The 21711-nt window shown below is 41.9% G+C and overlaps 1 protein-coding gene across 1 annotated transcript in view; it reads right to left on the bottom strand.

Annotated features, from left to right (window-relative positions):
• Positions 1-21199, bottom strand: part of LOC118398456 (leucine-rich repeat transmembrane protein FLRT2-like) — a 34065-nt gene extending 12866 nt beyond the window's left edge. Inside the window, exon 1 of the mRNA XM_035793807.2 lies at positions 20813-21199. The gene's annotated coding sequence lies outside the window, so the exon portion shown is untranslated. The remainder of the gene's footprint in view (positions 1-20812) is intronic.
• Positions 21200-21711: the final 512 nt, after the last annotated feature.

Genomic DNA, 21711 nt, shown 5'->3' with positions numbered 1-21711 from the left:
TGCCTTTAAAATTGATAAACATGGATTAGCTAACACAACGTGCCATTTGAACACAGGAGTGATGGTTGCTGATAATGGGCCTCTGTAGATATTTCATGAAAAATCAGCCGTTTCCAGCTACAACAGTCATTTACAACATTAACAATGTCTGATGAATTTGATGTTATGTTCAGGGACAAAATATAGAATTTCTTTCAAAAACAAGGTCATTTCTAAGTGGCCCCAAATGTTTGAACAGTAGTGTATGTATGTATATGTTTTCCTCTAACCCTACCATCCCTACCCTAATTGGAGTAAACTAATGGACAAAAGCACTTACAGTAGGTTTCTACTTCAATCTTATACATACTATATACATTTTATGGACACAGTATATTTTACATTAGTTAACTTATGTTTGTTTTTAGTCCGGTCCTTCAGCTATCCTCAACCCCTCCCATCTATCTCTGAAGACCATCCAGTTGTGATTTCTATTTGCCATATATTTTTCACTGTGCTGTGATGTTTCATAAAAGTTTTGAATCTTTCTATTCTCATAGGTTTTACAGATTATAAATGAAAGATAAACATTTTTGCTAAGAGTATTATTACAGTATATTATTGATTGATTGACTTTTTAGATCACCCAGCAGTGCTATTTGCAGAGTTAACTCCATTTGAATGTTGAAATTCTTCAGCCATTCCTGAACCTGCGACCAAAAACAAGCTACACATGGACAGTAGCAAAACAAATTATCTAATTATTCTGTCTCTTTTAAGCAACATCTGCAGAGTTGGGATGGTTGTATCCCCCATATATATTTATTTTTTTGTTATTGGTTGCAAGAGTTTTGTATGATCACTTAAATTGAAAAACTTGAAGTTTTGAATCCGGAGTCATTTTGTGTGTCAGTTCATAAGCCATGTGCCATGAAATAGGTACATCGTAAATCTCTTCTCATCTATTTTGCAATCTGTATGGCACAGCTGTCCATTTTTGGTCCGTAATTAAACTGGCAAACTTTTTTATTTATCACAATTTTCTTCAACCAATTTTGGTATTTTTTGCAGAGCTGACAGTGTCACGAATACCACAGAAGGTGGCTCCCCTTCCTGTTCGGGTGGCGCTCGGCGGTCGTCGTCGCCGGTCTGCTAGCTCCCACTGATCCCTTTTTTCCTTTTCGTTTGTTTTTGTCAAATAGTTTTCACCTGTTCCTTGTTGGGGTTTTGGGATAGGTGTTATTTAAGTTTGTTTAGCCCGCTGGTGTTTGTGTGGGCTTGTTGTTATAGTTACGTTTGTGGCTTCACCCATGTTTGGACCTGTTACTTTGTAGAGGACATTAAAGCATTTTTCCCCATGTACTTTTGCTCTCTGCGTCTGACTCCACACCCACCGTTACAGACAGATTAGTTTCTTGCTTTCTCCCCCTTACACTTACCTCTTCCATTTTTGCTGCAATTCGTTTTTTTGTTATTTTGGATAGAGCAGACATTTCAGTATATTTTTGTTAGCTGCATGTGCAACATAACTCCTCCAGTCCTATTTATGATATAGTTTACAAAAGATTATACCTTAATCTTATATTTGACTTTAACCATAATATTTCAAGCAACTTTCTAAAAATAGAGATGTTTCGGAGATTATTGGCCATTCTTAAACACGGGGTGATCCATTCTTGCTAATCTGCTAGAAAACCCGTTTGGATTTGACTACAGCTTTTGTATGACCGAAGCCTTTATTGAGAGTTCTAATGCATTAACCTCTTAATAGTTAAGAATTTCTTCCCTCCGAACTCATATAAAATAGGCCTGTTTAATTTGTGTGGGTTTGATGAGTAGGATTTATTGGTGAAGTGTGGTGGTCCAATCATTATTACTTTCAAAGTTGAATTTTTTGACAGATCGTAATTTCAATTTCCAATGCAACACAGTACCCTTCACAGGGAGAAAACATCTCTAATCTGGGGAAATCTCCTAAACCTAAAGTATTTCCTTTCCTCTTGGCAGCTTTTAGTTCTTGAAGACAGATGGAGGAGGTCCAGTGATCATCATTGACTACCTGAACCTGCTTAACCTGCTGATATTGTGTTTAACTTCTGTTTAACTTTGATACTTTCAATTCCCGTCACTCTGTGTACCAGACTGGTACCCTTACACAGGTACTAATATCAAGTTCCGCGTCCACAGAACCTAACAGCAAACTTCCTGATATTCGACTGAAGGTTTCTGTTCCATTTGAAATGCAGAAGATTTAAGACAAACAATGCAGCGGATGGAGAATATTTACCATAATAGGCAGAAAAACTGACTTTGTGACAAAACTTCACCCCCCTCAGGTCTCCTCCATCTTTACACACTCCTCTCTGGAATTGTCTTCAATACCACTGTGCATCTCTCAGTGACAGAATAGCATAGAGCCTAACTGGGTTGTGGGTCATGTTGACCACACGTTATAATCTCAACACTGGGAGAAACGCCGAACACTGTTTCTAAGCTTACAGTTGATGAATGACATTTTTTTTCTTCATCATTTTTATGCATGTCAATTATAAATCTACCATTGTTACATTTTTACGGCACAACTCCCACCAAAGAAAAAGCCCCATTTTCAACAGTCAACCGTCATACCAGTTGTTGACTGTGTTTCCGTCGATGTACTGTTATATAGGCGCTCCATTAAATTAAATAAAGGGAAACCTGTAAAGCTTACAGTTCCTTTTAAGAGAATAAAGCTGCTTGTCAAACTGTTGGGCGGTAGGAAGGAGGAGGCAGGGCTCAAACAACCTGGTAGTCAATTCATCAGGAGCTCAGCTCTCACATGGACATGATGTGAATTATGGGGGAGTATAAATGGTAGCCGTAGACCCTTATTGAAGGCTTCCCTGTGATAATGTCACACCGGAGAAACAGACTGACTGATAACAAGCTGGTCCCTGTAGTAGCCTACTGCAGAGAGAGGGGAAAGAGAGAGGGCAGAAAGGGAGGGAGAGTGGGGATAGACAGACAGACAGACACAGACAGACAGAGGGGAGAGAGAGAGAGAGAGAGAGAGAGAGAGAGAGAGAGAGAGAGAGAGAGAGAGAGAGAGTGAAATGGAACGACAGGGAGAGAAATATATATTCTCTAGAGATAGAGAATAAACAGATTGACAGAGAGAATGATATAGAAAGAAAGATGAAGAGAGAGAAAGAGCGATGCCAGAAACAGGTCTTTGGGTCACGCAAAGGATGGGCCTTATCCCACCTCCAATCCCTCCGGATTTCTTTCTGTTTGAAGTCACATCTGGGGTGAATTTCCCCTCCTGAGCTGAATGGAGAGGAAGTCTTAGTCTAGCTGTTCATAGCCTGGATGTGGATTTAAGCTAGCGCCTACCTCCCAGGCTATAGCTCTCTCTCTCTGAGTCTCTGCCTGCCTGCTGTTGTCCAGACCTCACCTCTCAGTATGTCTGCATGATGGACACATGGCTGGCTACTACTGCCTGAAAGATCTGCTGACATCATATGGCTCAGCTCTCATAGGGCCAGGAGTTGTTCCTGTCTTTGTGCAACAAGCTCTCTCAGTCTCACTGCAGAATTCGACGTTCAGTCACATTCTCCAAATGTCAAATTTTGAAGTGTTTTTGACACCCTGAGTTGACTTCTGCTGCTTTGAATCATTCCATTTCTACAAAGGTCAACTTTGTAAGATAAAGGTTAAGTTTAGCCACTCCTTCCGAATGGTTAAGGTAAGGGTTACGGTTTGGGATAGGGTTAAAAGAAATGTGTCCACAACTGGGATTGAACACGCAACCTTCTGATCCTCAGCCATGGGATTCCAACTGTCCTGCATCCCCGTCCTTAGTGCCCTATCAAAACCCAAGCCTACTTGATAGGAATCGCACTCACTGTTTCCCCTAGTATAATTTCGACATCAACCTTGAACAATCTCCCTGCTTTGTGTTCTGACCATTAAAAAAAACTCTGGACCCAAAAAGCCAGTTGCCCTGGCGTGGTCAAATAAGATGGAAATAGAACGCATCTTTGACAAATAGTGTTTATTTTTGGATTGCCTTAACTGTCCAAAGATGTATTCACTAATTCCCAACCCAGAGTTTAGCTCTATATTAATACATTTCCCCATCAGACCTGTGTTCAAACTATTTCAATGATTTTATTTACTTTCACTTCACATAGATTTCAAAGTAAGTATTTGGATATATAGAAAACAAATGACATTACTTCAATATTGTAAAGTATTTGAAAATACCCTATGAAAGTATTTAAAGGTATTTGAAAATATGCAGACAGGTATATTTTAATGTCCAAATATTCAAATATTTAAACACTCCCATGCATTTAGAAACAAGTACAAGTCAAAAAGTAGGCTATTTATGGGAAATTATTTGGAAATGCATTCAAATACTTCAAATAAAAATGATTGATTCGGCACCACATCATTTGAAAATATTGAATAGACAAATATTTAAATACTCATGTATTTGAACCCAGGTCTGTTCTCCATATTTAGATTTCAATGTGTTTGCATTCTCGTGATGAGTTGATTCATTATTGCATTGACTCCTAATTAGGGGAGGGTGGAGAAAGACCCTGTGACATCAATTAAACTAGTGATTTAATTTGTATGGCCAAAATCACTGCTTGCTTATCTCCCGAGAGTATCCCCAGAGGATGTCTGTAGCATGGAGTGTGTGTGCATGCGTGTGCACGTGTGTCTGTGTGCACATCCTAATTATAGTTCTCGTCTTCTGTGTCTTGGGTTTTCTACTCAGCATGACCCAGTAACAGTGGATTAGTTGCCCGATTTTTAATGTGCTAATTCGCTTGTGTAGGGTTGTAAATGTTCTAAGACTGATTGAAAAGATAAAGTAAATTTCTCAGGATACAGTATGGGGGCTGCATTGTGGGGCTTCTTATTGTTCTTCGCAATCTAAATCTTCCCTCCAACAATACAGGACTTAGCCCTCTCCTGCAGTCAAATGACCTATTGCCCTCGTGGGTGGAATATTATTAATATTTGTCATAATTTCATAATGAATTAACAATTTAAATAAAGACGCTGAAAGTCCAGTGTTTCGTTATGTATATAAAGTGTAATATTGGGATGCAAATTCTTTTTTGCAGATTACATATTTTCTTTTGATTAGAACAGTGGTGATTTCAGTATTTACATCTTGGTGGTGAAAAGAATGTATAATAATAATAATAAAAAAATGTATGCATTCCAGCAAAGCCACTACACAACACTTATCAATACATTAATTGCACTGTAACGGTGACAAATGGTGACCACAAACTGTTAGGGCCTACATAAAGCTGTCCCAACACTTTACCACTGCTACACCTGGCTATCAGCAGAGTCTTGTCTGGCAGCGAAACAGTTCATTCCGCCTCATTTACTACCTTTTTTAAAAAATATAGCTGATATGGCTGACTTGTTGAAACAAATGTGATTTCTACTGACAATTGACATAAGGGGACGACGAGCGGATAAGAGGCAATCAGTAATTTTGATTAAGACATTAATGAGCGAGCTAGGACGGACGTTGTCAATATAACTATTTGTTCAGCAGTTTTGAAATGTACAGTGACAGTATTCTCCCTGTACACCAAGTCAGAACCGTAGGATAAATAACAGGGTCATATGAGCAGACAATGAAAGCTCTTACAATAATCGATGATTACATGTCTCTAAAACAGGCTATAGGCTACATGTGCATGTGCACCACCAAGTCAGAAGAGAAGAAAAAATTAAGAGCGGTAAAATGGACCAAATTATTAGCGTGAGGCATGTGGTCTACTAACATCTTACTACCCAACATATACTTCGTATTACTTTCTTAGCTGCAGTACACATATCTCCCTGGCATATTACATCATTTATGCAGCAGCATTCAATACATTTTTGAACTCACCTTGTTCTGTGCTCACTTCCTTCCAAACCACTCATTGTTGAATTTGCGATTTTCAAATAGTTGTGTAATGTTTATGTCCAATGGCCGATGAGCACCAATACAATTAATCAATCATTTCTCTTCATATGACAAATATTTGCTGACTTGATTCAAAATGATGACCGCTAGCTAAGATTTTGAAAGTATGATGTTGACATGATCAGTCCAATCAAAGCTACTGTTGATATAACTTGATTTGACATCATTTTATCTGTGGCCAATGACCTTGAGCCTTCTTGGATGGGCACTTCTAATGAATCGCTATGTCAGCACCCAAAGAGCTTGAATTTTTTAAGTCTCCCCTTAGACTTCGCGGTGACGTAGTTTCCCCATGAGAGATAGAACACTGAGCCATTCACGGCCAACGCTCTGTATTTTCTGCTGGCTTGCTGCACCACCACAGAAAGCACTGAGCTGGCTTACTCAAGAAAACATAAAAGAGATCATGTTTGTATGCGGCTTTATTAACTCAATGATACATATATATATTTTTTTACATTGTTTGCAAACTGATATTTAACACGTGACATAACAACATAACAAGTAAAACAGGCAAGCCTCCGCAACATTTATTTATTGTTTATTTATTAATTATTTTTTGCTAAAAATGTGGCGCATTGGATGAGAATATATTTTTTAAATCTCATAGTGCGGGATTTTGATACAACACAAACGTAATCCACAGTATTTGTGAAATTAGGATAGTTATATTCTATATGTTTACCTTCCTAGAATTTGTTTAGTAGCTGGTATTTCCTAGATGAGTTAATGATATGTAATATCTAATTCTTTGTTCGCGAGACCTTTACCGCCTTCTCCCAACTCCCTACTGAACAAGATTACCGAGATGTGCAAATAAAATATTTACCCCATATAGCTTTCCCTAAGGCAATCGCCCTCACATACCAATCTGTACCATCTGGTCACTGTGGTTTTCGCATTTACCATTTTCTACCCCTTAGCTTTCACTTACTGCCACAGTGAGAGTCTTCCCATTTGAAAATAGTCTCGCAAACATCCTCAGGCGGTCTCCTATGGATCTCTAACATCAGAAGATTAGAAGCACTACACTACCCAGTTGCTGTTGGGACGAGGCTGGTGAATCACACAGCGCCTTCAGAACATGTTCTGCCCTCTTCCAGGTTTATATTAGGTAACACTTTTTGGGGGGATAGTAGATTTTGGGATAGTCGATATCCTACAGACTAGCTACAGACAATCAGTAACATTTCAACTAACTATCTACTAACCTTAGCTCTAGCCCTAACCCTAAAATGAACCCATTCCCTAAAACGTATTCTAAACATAACCTCAGCTGCTTGTCAGCAGAGAGTGTGAATCTGGACTATCCACATAAAGTGTGACCCTCTGTTATTATATTTCTGTATTAGTGTACTCTTTCCATAGGGAAAGAGGGAGAGGTAAGAGGGCAGAGTGAGAGATGGAGAGTAACTGAAGAGGAGTAGGGAGAGAAGGAGGGAATGGGGTTTGTGTGAGTGATTATGTAAGATCTATCGATTAAAAGGATCCCCTTTCGTCCCTCATCCTTCACAGGGCTGCCGTGCCCCAAAAGATAACTCTTTTAACTCTCTCTCTCTCTCTACACCCACCTCTCTCTTTCTCTCATCTCCCATTTCTCAATCTCTCACTCTCTTTCTCTCATCCCTCTCTCGCAGGTGGAACAGGGCCCAACCCTAGCGCCTGCCACCCTGCGCAGATTAATTGAAGCATAGCGCTGTAAATTAATCACATATGGCTAATATCTCTCCTCTCAGCTTTGCAGGGAGCGGGCCAGAATCACCTCGCTCTATTCGTCCGGGAGTCAGTCAGCGGTGACTCTCAGGCCACTCCAAAAAAATGACAAAATAAATTGAAAATGGTATTGTAGCAAAGTTCAGTAGCTGGAGTCCCGCTATATAATTCAGGACTTCATTTTGTATTACTCGGGACCTCCGGTCCATTCTCTCTCTCTCGCCGTTCATAATGCAAAACTCCAGATTCATTTCCTTGTTCCAGGTAAGTAAAAAACAGTGGGGAAACCTGTCCGATTGCATTAAGATAAATTGAGTGATCATAGTTTTAGTTTCATGAGTTATTTTTAAGGGCCACTGCCCAAAACAACACTTTACTGAGGAAGTGGAAGACTGGCTGGACAACGGGTCATCATTAAGGGTTAATGGAAAGTGAAATATGTTCATGAAAGTGCAATAAGAGATGATCGAAGACTAAGCAACACAAGGAACGTTGCAATGCAGTGGCAGCAATGATAATACCATTAGTATGTTGTTACAGTTGTGTAGGGTTAAGGTAAACACAAAGCAACAATGTACTGATTTTCCTCTCAGATACTCAATGTAATTTTGTCAATGATACGGACTGTCAACTCTTTGGAGGTTTAAACTCTCTCCCTTTTTTTCTTCCAGTCATGGGTTTGATTTGTTGCTCCTAGATTAAATTGCAGAGATTTGTGATAGGACAATATTCATATAACTAAGGTCTGATATCAACAGTCTTATAACTCATAAGAACATTGCTTTCATACAAAGTTCCAGTGCACTGTTGGTTCCCCTTATCGTCTGGCTGATCAACAGTATTCATTGACTTGCCAAAGGCCCTGATTGCATGGTTAGAAATTCATGTGGTAGATGTATTGGCTTTGATATGAATGTTATGTGGTTTTGCCCATGGGGGCAGTTCCATTAGTTAGATTTTCCATTTGTCTGAAGCAAGACTGAACTCTTTAGCTTTGTCACATTTCATTTTCTTTGCGAACTTAAAGCTGCAATATGTAACTTTTTGGACAACCAGACCAAATTCACATAGAACTTTGAGTTCTATATCGGTCCTTCTCATTGAAAGAAAGTCTAAGAAGCGGGAGATTTGTTCTATGTTTTCGCTATTTCTATTCTTCCCGTTCTTCCGTTTTGTACACCAGCTTCAAACAGCTGGAAATACAATATTTTTGATATTTCCAAGTGTTTTAGACTATACAATGATTCTCTACACATCTCCTTGTTTTGTCACAAACTGAAATTAGGCGAACTATTCGGATTTTAGCAAACAGGAAATTGTGGAGCAATTTCTGCATATTGACATTTGTCAAGGAATTTTTTACGATGTTTCTAGTTTGTGCCTTGAAATGCTTTCCCTATTGAATCCTATATCTAATTCATGCATCAATTCCATGTTCTTGTACACCAAAAGGAGCGGAGACTATGTTGTGTTATATTTAGATGCAGCAGCATCCTTGTTCTGCGTGGTGTATTTACAGCTAGTACTGTGTACTATTGTGATCTGTCAGAAATTTAAAAAAACATTCTTACAACCCTGAGAACAGAATCAGATTTTGTTGTATGGACGTGCCATTCAGCCCACGTGTTCTATGCAATGTTTCGCCACATACAGCAAGCAAGCCTGGTTCTGATTAAACACAATCTTGATGTGTGTAGTGCATATACTAAGCGCCATGTCCTCCCTGCTGTGCGTGTGCACACACTGCCCACACACACATTTGTCATGCCGAACTACTTGTTGAGACTGTTGTTGTGATTAATGTGGTGGTTTTAGGGTGGCTTTAGCGTGATCACTGCACCGTCAAAGCAGTGTGTGTGATTTCGCTGTGCACGCCGCAGTTTTGCTGAACCACATTCACATTAACAGCAGGCATGAGGAAAACAAACTGAAAAAAGGGGCAAAGACAAACTCATTTAAACCGCAGGTCGGTAGGTTTGCATCCGCGAAACGGTGAAGTGGTATTCCCACAAACAGTGAACCCCTTTGTTCTCCCCACGACCTTAGATCCGACACTTTTATTTGACATCGAGGTCTGTGCTGCCCAACAACTGTCGTTAAAGCATCTAAAGTCCGCTTAACACACGGATATGTCTGCAGTGTGAGTGTAACGGCGTTCTTCGTTTGTAGAAAGAGAGTCGGACCGAAATGCAGCGTAGTGGTTACTCATGACTTTAATAGAAAAAGTGACACATGAAATAACTATACAAAATACAAAACAACAAACGGAACGTGAAACCTAATTACAGCCTATCTGGTGAAACTACACAGAGACAGGAACAATCACCCACGAAATACACAGTGAAAACCCAGGCTACCTAAATACGGTTCCCAATCAGAGACAACGAGAATCACCTGACTCTGATTGAGAACCGCCTCAGGCAGCCAAGCCTATACAACACCCCTACTCAGCCGCGATCCCAAATACTACAAACCCCAATACGAAAATACAATAACCCCATGTCACACCCTGGCCTGAACAAATAATTAAAGAAAACACAAAATACTAAGACCAAGGCGTGACAGAGAGATTATGACTGAATGTAATAAAACAACCTTGGCTCTGTTTCCCTGAGAAATCGAATACAATAGCCAAGACGTGTGAGGCATGTCAAAAATTCCCCCGGCGTTATTCGAAACTGTTATGTCAGGTAGGAGTGTTGGGCCAGGAACCGAAAGGTTGCTGGATCGAATCAATCCCTGAGTTGACAAGGTACAAATCTGTCGTTCTGCCCTGAGCGAGGCAGTTAACCCACTGAAGACACATGTCAGTTGAATATATCCCCCTTTCCCCAATTAGAGTGAGCAGGTATTTCTCATGAGTATCTGTTTTCTCCTGGGCGTCCAGTGACTTTGAGGTGAAAAGCCTGGGATTGGTAGTCAGAACAGGGGAATGCTCTAGATGTGCACATGGAAGTGTTTTAGAGATATTTTGTGGGGGAGGCAGTTTGCCAGAGAGATGTAGGATCAAACAATGTCCTCTTAAATGTATCTTTTGGAAGGAGAGTCTTAGCACATTCCTCTCTAGCTATCTGTGCATGTCTGGACTTTGTTGGGGGAACGGTAACTGTCGTGTGGCACAGGGGTTGTGTTAGAAAACCCACCTCAGGACTTGAGCGTTGGCTTCGGTCCAGTTCAACTGATTGGCTAACAAGAATAGCTTATAAATGGAGCCCTTTATGCTGTCTTCACATACACATGCATGCAAGAATGTAACGCCCCATTCACATCCCAAATTTGCAGTCCGTTTGCGTACAACATTGGATGTTAAGCCAATTATATTATATGACTGTAGCCTCACGTTTTAATTCGGAAAAGTTTCTTGTGATGGTCATGACATTTGTTTATGAGGTGTAGCTACACCATCTTCAACCTAGGCTAGCTTTTAATTAGTTAGCTATCATTAGCTGCTCTGTGTGAACTAGCTTGACTTGCTAGAAACTAAGAGAAAGAAGTTGAGGGAAAAGTAACTCAATTAAACCTGTTTTATTATCACCTGAAACATTGTTTCAGGTGAGTGCTCTCTCTGACAAGAGACAGGCTCTCTTCCATCTTGCGTTATGAAACCCTATGCTCATCCGACCAGTAGAGGAACGAGATTACGTGAAAAGGAAGTATGGCCAACTGAATTGTGTCAGTTTGGGTATGGATCATAAGCTCACAAACGCAGGCACGCATGCATGCACACAGGTAATCACTCATTCACATGCACGCGTACAGACACACAGATGAGTGCTAAGACACACACACACACACACACACACACACACACACACACACACACACACACACACACACACACACACACACACACACACACACACACACACACACACACACACACACAACTGCCTACAGGTGTCAGAGAAAGTAGTGCTTTCAACTCCCCAGCATTCATCAGAGCACTTCAGTAACACAGTCAGAAAGTCATTGTTATTACCTTTACAGAGAGGAATCCAAGCTGAACTATGCCAAGAATAGGGAGAGGTGGGGGGAGAGAGACAGATCACAATGGTGATAGGGAGGAGGAGAGACCTGTCACTTCTCTTGCTGGAGTTTTTCTTGGCTTCTACACTGGATACAAGACAAGGTGAGGTGGAGCAAACAGAACCGCCACTGAGCGTGCCCAGTTGAGCCTACTAATCTCACAACGCACTCCGACCTATCCGGCTCACTGACAGCATTTAATTACAAACAGCCTAGTGTCAGGCACACACACACACACACACACACACACACACACACACACACACACACACACACACACACACACACACACACACACACACACACACACACACACACACACACACACACACACACACACACACACACACACCGAGTGTCAGGTAATTCCTTGCTCTCCCTCTCTCACACTTCCCCTTCCCAGGCAGCAATTACACCCTTTCGCTCTTGTCAATGCAGCAGCGTTATTTTGTCCTGCTCTGCGTAGCCAAACATCTACCCCTACCCCCCCAGTAGAACAAAGGCCAACTGCTCCATTACTCACTTGTTCAGTTTAACTCAACAATGAGAGCCTATAGTATTGGCTCTGTTGAAGCTAACATAATACAGTAATTCTACACGAGAAGTTGATAGATCTAGGATCAGGTTCCCTTTCACAAGTAGTTCATTGGTCTATTAAGGTTTAAAGCACATAATTGACCTTTTGTGTCACGAGCTGATCAGTGTCTCAAGGCATGTTGATTGAGAATACGCTCTTTTGCGAAAAACGCCCTCGGGAAGACCATGAAATCATCTACTGGATTAGTATCAGGTGAACGGGAATTAATTTAACTGAGATCAATCAGCAGTGTTTTCTCTGGTTTCAGAGAAGATACATTCTGAATGCAAACAACACCTGCTTTCTTACCAGATAAAGAAGTTGTAAAAAAAAAAAAAAAACATAAAGCCTAGATTAATAAAAGCATTTCCTGTCACTAGACAATCAGCTCTTAAAACAACACAACAATTAGTTTGATATAGCTGTCATTCAGCCGTTTACAGTAAATTGCATAGTAAAGTATGGCTTCAGTCGAGGATACACAGTAGGCCTATAGAATAGTGCCATAGCATAGGGCCTGATGAATGAAAATATACATTTCAACAGGGATCCTTTCTATGGTCATTAAAGGATTTTATAAAAGCTACTTGTCACCTCCTTAATACTCACAGTACTTAACTAGGGAAAAAAGCCTGACTTGATTCTTCCCTAGCGTTGTTTACCGAGCCAGCCAGAGCCGATAAATACCAAAGAATAACTTCACCCTCAAACTCTCCCTCTTTTACCCACAGCCAATTTCCTCCAATGGAGGCGATTCTTTTTGCTGGGCTTATTGAGGCGGATGCCACTCTGGCTTTTACACTGTGGAGTGAAAATGAGGGATTTCTAATGACTGTGCACTCTGATAGTCTTCCAACGGAACAGGGTCCAAGGCCGCTCACTCCGGAGCTCTAACTCAGCACAACTCATCAACAGCCACATAACTCTCCCTACTCTCCACCAGGCCATGGTAGAATGCCGGAGAATGGAAGGAGAACCGAGCTGCTCGCTGTACTCTACGAGTGTTAGCAGATGGAGAGAGTTAAATGCGAGTCTGTAACAGAAAAATACGTGGCGTACTCGGCCAAAACCCTAAAGCTTATTATATCTCATTATGGAGATTTTCTGTTGTGACAGCAGGAGAATGTTCAGGTTGTTGATATGGCTTCTTCTTTTTTGGGGGCCGTGAACATCTGCAGAGAAAAACTGTGGTGGTGTTGGATGCATTGGAGAAGAAAAACACACTCCCATGCATACTCCAGTGTACTGGTACATGTTTTTTCACGCTAACCTAAAGCACGGGTAATGAGCACTTAAATGTGTAGTGTCAAAAACGCTAATGATTTGAATTGATGGAGTAATTAGCGGTGTGTTTGTTGAATTAACGTCCAAACCTCATCATCTGTTTCTTGTTCAAGGATTTTAAAAAGAACACCTTTGTCCTTAGTTAAGGGCGAGACCGTTTTGTAAAGGCTTTTTTGTTGTTGTATCTCCTTAGTTATAAAGGGAAACGTCAACTATATTTGTTTTATATTAAATAAAGGTCAAATAAAAAATATAGTATGTGGTGTTTCAGTCTAATTTGGATTCAGACGTCTCTCTGTGTAGTGTGTCTACTAGATTGCTTAAACTCCTTTTATTGTTTATGAATCAAGTACATCAATGTACAGGCAGCTACTGTATATCTACAGTAAAATGTTCCAATCATCCTAATACTTTTACAATTCTAGAGATAATGTTTTTTTTTTTATATAAGGGAATTTAAAAAATGACAAAGGGGGATGGTCAAAGGCAAATGTTTTGATAATTTAATGATATATACCCATTGATTCTTGAAGAATATCGACTAAAAATGCCTTATACATTTATTCAACGGCCGTTTCAAGCTTCATCATTTTCTAATCTGGTTCCAGTGACAGGTTTGGTATTGTAGCCTATATAGACAGTAGACACTGGGGGACTATTTTCTCAGGGCCGACACTTCGTCTCCTCTCCCTGAGTGAGCGTTTGCTCTGTGTAAAAGGAGAACACTTGACCCCTATTGTCTCCATGTATAGACATATTCCCCTGCGTAATGGGCTTTCACATATAGATGTCAAGACACACACACACTGGCATGCCTGCACACACACACACACACACACACACACGCACACGTAGGCACATCCAAGCCATATTACAGAGATGCGCGCACACACACACACACACACACACACACACACACACACACACACACACACACACACACACACACACACACACACACACACACACACACACACACACACACACAAAGTCACATTTATTTTCATTGACGTACCACACCCAGGATGAGCGTGTTTTAAAGGCAGTCTTTTCCATGGCATTTGACTTGCAACATTCAAGTGAAGCAAAACAAATTCCACTCATGAGTGCATTTGAAATAACGCGGCACAAAACAGACGCGCCCAGGAATGTCATGTAGACTTGCAAAGACCTACCGGTGAGAAATCTTGAATTGATACAGTCCTATGTTCTGAAAATAGCTACAGCAGAAGTAGTGTTGAAATTCACAGCCCATGTGGTTGTATGGAGATGAGAGAAGGGTTTAGTAGATCATGATGTAGCTTTACACAGTAAGAGGACAACTTTAAGTTTTAATCCAGTAGGAATTCACTGGTTTTGCTCGAAATGTTCTTAGTAAAAACGGCTTCTGTTTCTTGACGTTTTTTTTCCTTCAGTTTAGTGCACTTTTCCTGTAGGCTAGTGTCGGTCTGTATTTTTTCAGCAGTGCCACTGGACTTATTTTTCCCTCTGTCTGTATTTCCTCTTGCTTCAATGGGCCATATGCTTCAACAACATGTGGGAGGCAGGGAGACATCTTGGGTGGAAAATTGATTCTAACTGGCTGATCCAGGGCATACGTGTAATGGTGGCCGCGACTGCCTCAGTCCCACAGTGCAATGTCACCACAAGCTATCAGCCTTAGCGCTCTGGGCTTTGATGCTGCTCAGTGCATATTCTGAGCCGGTAAGCCTATATGCCCCAGGAGACCAGGTCAACCAATGGGCCCACAGCCATCTCCTCTTCTTTGATATTGTTATGGAAAAGTGGCAACAGACAGATTTTTTTAGGGGCTTGATGTTGCAACAGCTAGAGCTCAGCAGAAACAAAAAAGGGTGACTCTTCTAGCTACGCTGAGTGTGAAGGAGATGTAACTGACCACCGTTGTTTTAGTGCCAACACAAACTCACTCACTTCTTGGAATCTTTTAATGTGCCATAATAAATTGCAGTAGAAGGCAATTGCTGGGCGATATGCTGAGGGGTTTGAAATTGAATCCTGTATCATGTGGGGACGACGAGGCACCCTCAAAGAGAAACGCCGGGGTCCCTGGGGGATTCTGGGAAGGCCATCCGATCCCACCTCGAATGAGCTGAATTAATGGACACGATACAGATTTCAGAACTACAGGTCTCTGTACTGTCTGACTGAACATACACACACACACACACACACACACACACACACACACACACACACACACACACACACACACACACACACACGCACACGCACACACACACACACACAGGGATAGATGAACCTTGACATGTGTAGTCTAACTACTTCATCACGCGATGCAGCAAAAAAAAACTCCCAGGAACAAGAACATTCCAGCAAATGACAGCCCTGATCTGCTGTACCCTCCAAGAGAGATGCGAGTAAGCCCATTAAATATGTCTCTATAACTCTCACTGGCTAAAATCACCCTGGTCAGCCCAAGGCTGAGACACTCCCTCTGATTGGTTGGCTGCAGTTTGTTTGAGTTTAAACGGTGGGTTGTTGCCGTGGCGTTGGAGCCCCGCTGTGTGGCAGTCAGCCCTGTTTGCTCTAACTCCAGGTGGCATTAGCGATATGCATTAGGAGCCCTCTGCCCTCATAATGGCAGAATAAAAGTGAGCCCCAGCGCTGTTGGGCTCAGATGTAACTGGATAAAGGCTGTCAGAGGCTTGTCTGCACCGCAAGTGGAAACACAGACAGAATCCAATAAGGAGGTCCAACCCGCAGCGATTCAGACAGAATCAAAACAAAGGGACTCTGAATATGGGCCCTAAGGGTCAATTGGGCCCTTCTGGGCCTAAACCAGTGTGGGGCCCTAAGAGCGATTTGGATTGGGAGCGCCTTCTGCGAATAGGCCCCTTCTGCGTGTAGGCCCCCTCTGCGTATTGGCCCCTCCCTCTAAATCTGGACCCCCTCTGCATATAGCAGAGCACTGCTGACATAACAAATGGAAAACTGCTGATGCACCAGAGATTTTTGTTTCATTGAGTCCAACTAGCCGATTCGGGATGGTAGCTTACTTTAGGAATATAGACAACCACAGTCAGTCAATGTCTTGTTTATCTGTATTCAGACAGAAGGAGGTTATTTCTTCTTCTCTTCTATCAGGGATAAAATTATGGGAATAGAAACCACCAAAAAAGGATTGGGGAGGGGAGAGAGGCAGAGCTGGGTCAGCGTGAGGTATCTGATAGCTCTCTGTGTGTGTGTGCGTGTGGGCGTGCGTTTCTGAGTGCGTTCATGCGTGTGTTTCTTTAAAAAAAGAAAAAATCCCAGTACAATGTGTGGGAAGACAGACACTGGTCTAAAAGACCCATTCATCCTGAGTCGTGTTTCACTAGGGCTGCAGTGTCAGGCTGAGAGAGAAAAATAACAGAGCCTAATATCCTCCATATGTCCTAGCTGCCCCATGCAGGAAAACAACATCCTGGTCCTGGCTGCCTCTCCTACTGCCTGATCAAAACAATACCTCTTCCTGTCATCGCTGCTCCTGTCCTGCTTACTGGTGTTGGATGGGAATAACTAGGAAAATATATGCGTAACCCTCCCCTGACATAGCGCCTCGTTTGATGTGGATTATCGAAACACATGCACTTTCTCTCCGTTCTCGGAGCAAAAAAACATCTGACTCATTAAGTTTGAACAGCTCTGACAGAATATGAATGAGGCCAGCCAGTCAACCAGTTTTGTGGACCTGATTTTTAAGCCTGAGATAAGTTGGCTTGTCAAAAGCTTTCTCTCAGATGTTTAGCTGGAGGACTGTCAATTTTTTTGACAATCAAAAAGAAGGTGTGTCGTGGGATATGATAGTTTAGCCTTGCTTTGCTCCAGGCCAGGTCTGTGGGTCATGTGAAAATGTGAGTGGCTTGGCTGGTATTACTGGCTGCTGGAAGATAGGCAGGGAGAGGGGAGAGTACTTTCTCCCTCTGGCTGATAAAAGGCAGAGAGGTGATCACACTGCTGCCCAGGCCTACAGCCCTCTGTTGGGCTACTGCCAAAGCAATACACACACACACACACACACACACACATACGCTCCACCCCCACATCACGGGCCACATGGATAAGAGATCTGCCTGCCAGGCTTGCACAAGGTCCACAAAGTTTATCTTGGATATGTGCTAATGTATTTGTTGACTAAACCTCGATGAATGATATGGAATGGAATAGATTTTGCAACAGCAACATGAATAATGACTGATGGTTTAGTGTCTGATTGAGAGTGGAAGAGGCACTAAGGCATGAAGGGGGAGTCGGTGGGCAGTGGTCAGAGACGTGATGCCTGTTAAATGAGTCCACTGTGACGGTGGCTGGACAGAGGAGAAAATAGAGAGACTGTGAGCGAGAGACAGAGAGAGAGAGTGAGCGTTAGAGAGAGAGCGAGAGCGAGCGAGCGAAAGAGAGAGAGCGAGCGAGAAGCAGAGAGAGACAGAGAGAGAGAGCGCGAGCGAGAGAGAGAGCGAGCGACAGAGAGAGAGACAGAGAGAGAGAGAGAGAGAGCGAGAGCGAGAGAGACACAGAGACAGAGAGAGAGCGAGAGCGAGAGAGAGAGAGAGAGAGAGAGAGAGAGAGAGAGAGAGTGAGAGAGACAGAGAGAGAGAGAGAGAGAGAGCGAGCGAGAAGCAGAGAGAGACAGAGAGTGAGAGCGAGCGAGAGACAGAGAGAGAGAGCGAGAGAGAGACAGAGAGAGAGAGCGAGCGAGAGCGAGAGAGAGACACGAGAGCGAGAGAGACTGCGCGGGAAGCCTTGGCTGCTGGCAGCTCGGAGCTCCGGAGTGCTCTCTTGGCCGCCTTCTGAACGTTCCAAAACAAACAACAATGGCCCTTCCAGACTTGCTGCTCACAGCCAATAAAATGACTCTCAGAATTCAGTCAGTCACAAACTATTTTGCTCTCTGGATATCCATGCTCCAGCCAAGAGAGGACGCGCACAGCGCAGTTATCACGAGAAGACTAAACCATTTTAAGTGATTAATCTGAAAGTGGGTTAGAATCAGATAAAATAATGTTTTTGTGTTATAGATGTATCTTTATTTTTTTTATAATCCTTTCAATAAAAAAAATCATTGACGTATAAATATACAAAATTCATATTTTTTTTATCTGGTATTGGGCTCAATTTTGAAACAACCCAGTGGGCAAAAACTGGTGGAATCAAAGATGCTAATGCGTCTATGTCATTCCAAACAAAAAATGCAATGTAATGATATTAAATCAATGTGGATAACCGATTGGATTTGAAGAAAGTCATCAACATATGGGTTTTTTTCACCCAACTTTGAACCTAAATCCAATGACACGTGACATTTTTTGTTTATTTCACGTTGAATTCACATTAATTGACAACTCAACCAAATGTAAATCAAAACTAGCTATTGAATTGATGTCTGTGCCCAGTGGGAACTAATTAAATGTGGCTGATGGTGAAAATGTAAATAATCAATCTATTTGATATATCGTACTATGCTTATGCACTATTTTAGGATAATACTTTTTCAATTATTCAGACACACAACATTTGTAATTTATTTACATTAATCTGTCATCAAGTTCCAAGGAAAAGTTAGCTCACAAATTCTAGTACAGTATATTTTTCCACATATAGACTTTTTAGGTCAATTACACATGATCCATTCCTTTAGCACTAATGACATTACCCACTGGTATTTGGTTCTATTTTTCTACCGTCTGCGGGAGGCCATTTCTCTCTCCCCATTTTCTGATGCTCAGAAGAAGGTGAGTGTTGAAGGCAGTAGGTTATAACTCAGTACGGTTCCTTATGCCAGGCTCTCAGTTTGCCATGTATGCTCTGCTCTGCTCTCCCTGGCCTCCCTACCCACATTTCTGGGCTGTGCCCTGAGTCCAAGTTGCTGCTCTAGACAATGCTTGATTCATGACTGAGTTTCCCGACAGTCATATGACTCAAGACACTGATGGAGATTTAGGTCATGCACTACCGAGGCACCTAAAGCGAGGATTGGTATGACGTATTCTATGTGGAGACCTGTAACTGTTCTTTGTAGTGGTAGCAAACCTGCTACCAAACCTGATGCTCCTATCACGTAGCAAGTAGCAATATGTTGTTCTGATGTCATAGTTATTACATCATGATTAAATAGTATGTGAATAGAGTTCTGGTTTCTGAAGAAATGTGTTATTTGAATGGAGGGATAATACGATTTTACATGGTAGTATTACAAAAATATTGTGGGGTTTGATCAATAATTGTTCAATAATCAAACTGCAGTTTTGGCAAGGGCCTTATAAGTTCCTGCTTTTTCACTGAAATTAAAACTGTATGAGAACCCCCAGTGCAAACAAAGTGTGAAAAGAAGGTATCTACAATCAAATCATATCCTCTTTTTTTAATCCTTTTTTAATTCATTCACAACCACGGTTGGGCTAATGCGTCTAAATGTTTTTCTTGATCATTTTGATTTTAACGTAAGAGTATACAGCAGTCAGATAAAAGCCCATTAAATGAACAACACCTCTCACTGATAAGTAGCAGTGAATTATTGCTACGCCTCACCAAATATTTTATAATATTAATTTGGAAAGTGATTCAAAAATATTTAAACAAGATATCAAAAGTGTGTACCAGCTTTTACGATGTACCATTATCTTCACAATTTCCAGGCTACTCCTAAGAGCCTGTCTTTCTCAGCTTCCCAGAATAATATCCTACTTTATCAGGCTATAAAAATACCATAAGTCATTCTAGGTTTGCTCTGTCTGAACGCATTACACATCTTTCTGAAACGATTCACAAGGGAATGATCGTAGTAAACACTACACAAACAAGTTTCACTGGCCAAAAATACATAGCTCAAATTGTACATCAGTCAATGAACTGGATTTTTTTCTCTCCAATGCCTTAAAAATGCATAGACTACTGTATCTAATAGCACCATTTACATTTTAGAAATAGCTTCCTTGTATTCAGATCCAGTGGCTCCCTTTCGGGAGTACTTTCTTCCTTCGCTCAAACTCTCCCTCTTTATGCAGACGCACTGATTGGTTTAATTATGATTGCACCGATTAAGTGTGTCTTCTCTGCTCTCCCAGCTATCTCAGCCTGAATCACAAAGATCCAGGGAGTTTGAGTTTGGAGCTTTGCTTTAAGTGCTGTGGGGTGTTGTTAGTCTCTCACGCTCTCTCTCTCTCTCTCTCTCTCTCACTTTCTCTCACATGTTGTCAGACACTCATTAGAAGAGGGGCTCTTACCGTTTTGGAGGCAGCTGGTGGTCAAATCGGGGTCAGAGAGAGAGCGGCGACCTCCCGGAGTTACACACGCATCCCAGGACAGCTCCCGGACGGCAGGGTAGTGAGGGCTCGTTATCTTAAAAGAGCGCAGTGGCTGTCGGGCAGCATGTAGCAAGCGGCAGACGTGTGTCTGGAGGAAACTACGGGCACCAGTCAGAGAGGAGAGAAAGAGCTGAAAGAGAGAGAGACAGAGCAGGACGCCGGCAGTCGTTTCGCTTCCTCCTCTTGTGTGAGGAGTGTATGTAACTTAACCCCTGAGCAGCCTGAACCTTCACACACGCAACCAGTTCGAACCCGTCCAACAATGGTTGTCTTTTTTTGTTATGTTGTTTAACTCCTGAGAGTGGCGATGAGCTCACCGTGGTCTCGTGTTTCAGGGCTGGGGTGTCTTGGAGGAATGTGAGAGCAGGCTCACAGAGAGGCAGAGGTGATAGAGAGGTCAGAGGGCACCAGAGGGCACCTGGGGGAGTTATCAGGGGAATGATGGGGGGGAGTTCCAAGAGATTCACTGAGAAAAAAAAGAGGAGTTAGGGACTGTTTGACATTTCTGGAACTGGGACCTGGAGAAAAATGGGGGAGGGCCATGTTTTTCCAATTTCAGTCAGGGGAAGGGTTTAGTATTTTTTTGATCTAGTCTAGTAGAGGGTCATGTAATTTGTAATCGATTACATTTCTAAATTGCCCAATTCTGCCCCTCATCCCTGATTCTCTGCTGGCTGCGAAATATCAGGTGCACCCTGTGCCCGTGGCCTCAATAAAATGAAAGAATGCCTATAGTCATACTATACAAAGTGCATGCTCAGATCATTTTTACAATGCAGAAATCACTCAGTTCTGCCTCCGGGACAAGATTCATCCCA

The sequence above is a fragment of the Oncorhynchus keta genome, chromosome 19 (genome assembly GCF_023373465.1).
Source record: "Oncorhynchus keta strain PuntledgeMale-10-30-2019 chromosome 19, Oket_V2, whole genome shotgun sequence".
Lineage (NCBI taxonomy): Eukaryota > Metazoa > Chordata > Actinopteri > Salmoniformes > Salmonidae > Oncorhynchus > Oncorhynchus keta.
Note: the sequence above shows the minus strand (reverse complement) of the source record. Positions and strands in the feature narration are given on the sequence as shown.